At 42.7% G+C, this 2,915-nt stretch overlaps 1 non-coding gene across 1 annotated transcript; it reads right to left on the bottom strand.

Moving 5' to 3' along the window:
- Positions 1 to 528: 528 nt before the first annotated feature.
- LOC122676221 lies at positions 529 to 635 on the bottom strand. The gene has a single exon (XR_006335503.1). It is a non-coding gene; the product is annotated as a U6 spliceosomal RNA (small nuclear RNA).
- Positions 636 to 2,915: the final 2,280 nt, after the last annotated feature.

Raw genomic sequence — 2,915 nt, 5'->3', positions numbered from 1 at the left:
GTGTATATATATATATGGGGCTTCCCAGGTGTTGCTAGTGGTAAAGAACCCATCTGCCACTGCAGGAGACATAAGAGCCACAGGTTTGAGCCCTGGGTCAGGAAGATTCCCTGGAGGAGGGCATGACTACCCACTCTAGTATTCTTGCTTGGAGAATCCCATGGACAGAGGAGCCTGGTGGGCTGCAGTCCATAGGGTTGCAAAGAGCAGCTGAGTGACTTAGCAGCGGCAGCAGTGTATATATGTCAGTCCCAATATCTCAACCCATCCTTTTTCTCCTCTCCCTCTGGCAACCACAAATTTGCTTTCTACACCTGTGACTCTATCTCTGTCCTGTAAATAAGTTCATTTGTACCATTTTTAAAGAGTCTACATATAAGGGACATCACATGTTTGTCTTTTTCCTGCCTGACCTACTTAACTCAGCACGACAATCTCCAGGTCCATCCTTGCTACTGCAAATAGCATCATCTTATTCTTTTTCATGGCCGAGTAATATTCCATTGCACATATGCACCACATCCTCTTTAGAATGTGGAATGCTTCACAGGTCTGCATGTCCTCCTTGCCCAGGGACCGTGCTAATCTTCTCTGTATCATTCTGGTTTTACTATATGTGCTTCTGAGGCAAGCACTCTCTGGATTTTTTTTTCTAAATATTTGATGAAAATGGAACCACACACATATGACCTTTTGTGGCTGGCTTCTTTCCCTTAGCATAACGTTTACAAGAGTCATCCTGTTGTAGCGTGTGTCAGTAGTTGGCTGAATAATATTTCATTGTATGGATAGACCACATTTTATTGACCTGGTCATCAGTTGACGGACATTTTGTTGTTGCATTATTTCCCACAGATCCCTTGGCATCCTCCCCTGGGCTGTATGTGTCCATGTACAAACCCCTCACCTTGGTTATACTCTACTGGACTTTAATCCAGCTACCTTGGCTCAGGGAAAAAGCATTCTGAATAAGGAAATAAGCAAAACCTTTTTTGCAAATTTCTGCAGTTGGCCAGCTCCCCTCATGTCAACTGCCCCTTCCCCTTTTCAGTACCTGACTCACATCACGTGACTCATTGTGCATTTTCAGTGGAACTATATTCATGCAGGGAGAAGCAAATATCTGTTATCATGGAAAGCTATGAAGAACTAAAATGTGTACTATCAAAGCCCATAGGCCCAGGGGATTTACTTTTCAGGACTTGGTAGTAAATTCTGGTGGGCTTCATGCAAAAAAATAGGAGACTTTATTTTAGGAAGATTTTAAATAGAGGCATAAAACTGCTTTCTGAAATTATATAAAAGATTATAATTTCTTTTTATATTCCAGAGGTCTATTTGATGAGCACAATTTTTTAGAGGAAATTTCATAGCAATTTTATTATAAGTATTATATTAATAAAAGCATCCCTTCTTCCTTACCCTCTCTTTTTTTTTGGGGGGGGGCTATGCTGCATGGCTCATGGGATCTTAGTTCCCCAACAAGATCCCCAGCCACCTCGGTGAAAGCATGGCATCCTAACCACTGGGATGCCAAGATATTCCTTTCCCTTCCCTTGATTAAAAAAAAAAATCACGCTAACTTTTTAATGTAATTATTATTTTTTTTTTGCCAAGTGGGCATGCAGGATCTTAGTTCCTAGACCAGGGATCAAACCTGAACCCCCTGCGGTACAAACATGAAGTTGAAATCACCAGGGAAGTCCCAATGTAAACTTTCTTTTTTTTTTTCCCAAGGTAAACTTTCTATCGAAAATAATACACCTAGGAAGGAAAGTTATGACCAACCTAGACAGCATATTAAAAAGCAGAGACATTACTTTGTCAACAAAGGTCCATCTGGTCAAGGCTATGGTTTTTCCAGTAGTCATGTATGGATGTGAGAGTTGGACTATAAAGAAAGCTGAGTGCTGAAGAGTTGATGCTTTTGAACTGTGGTGTTGGACAAGACTCTTGAGAATCCCTCGGACTGCAAGGAGATCCAACCAGTCCATCCTAAAGGAGATCAGTCCTGAATATTCATTGGAAGGACTGATGTTGAAGCTGAAACTCCAATATTTTGGCCACTTGATGCGAAGAGCTGACTGATTTGAAAAGACCCTGATGTTGGGAAAGATTGAGGGCAGGAGGAGAAGGGGATGACAGAGGATGAGATGGTTGGATGGCATCACCGACTCCGGGAGTTGGTGATGGACAGGGAGGCCTGGGGTGCTGCGGTTCATGGGGTGGCAAAGAGTCGGACACGACTGAGTGACTGAACTGAATTGAAGAACTCCTAATAACACAAACTTGATACATTTTTGCAAAGTTAATATGCTCATGAAAACAGCATCCCAGTAAAAGGTAACAGAGCCCCAGGACAGCCCTTGTAATTGCTCCTGGTCCCCACCGCCTCCAGCACTGATGGGGTCCACTTGCCCGGTTCTGAACATGCAATCAGTGGACTCGCACATGGGTTCTGTTTCATCTGGCTTCTCACCTTAGCCTTGCATTGTGACCTCTTCCAGAGTGTTGCAGTTGTAGATGGCTACTTCTCCGTGCTGAATAAGACCCCCACTGTGTGAGTAAACCACTATGTCTTCATCCCTTCTCCTGCTGACGAGGACTGGCTCAGTTTCCAGTTTGGAGCTATTAGGACTAACGCTGTTTTGGCCATGCGTGTATATGGCAATTGGTAGAGGGATGGGCCCATTTCCACTGTGTGTCTAGAAATGAAAGCAAGAGCACACTTATTTATTTATGAGTCCACCCTGTGTGTGTCTGGTCTCCTCCAGCCAGAAAATAGTTTAAGAACTGGGGAAAAGGAAGCAGGGACCAAGGAGTTCTAAAGAAAAAGAATGAGATGACAACAAGGCTTTCTTTTTTTTTTCTTTGAGATCTTTATTTTTATTTTATATTTTTTCTTTGAGATCTTT

The sequence above is a fragment of the Cervus elaphus genome, chromosome 19 (genome assembly GCF_910594005.1).
Source record: "Cervus elaphus chromosome 19, mCerEla1.1, whole genome shotgun sequence".
NCBI lineage: Eukaryota > Metazoa > Chordata > Mammalia > Artiodactyla > Cervidae > Cervus > Cervus elaphus.
The sequence above is the reverse complement of the archived record's forward strand: the minus strand, read 5'-3'. Positions and strand labels throughout refer to the sequence as shown.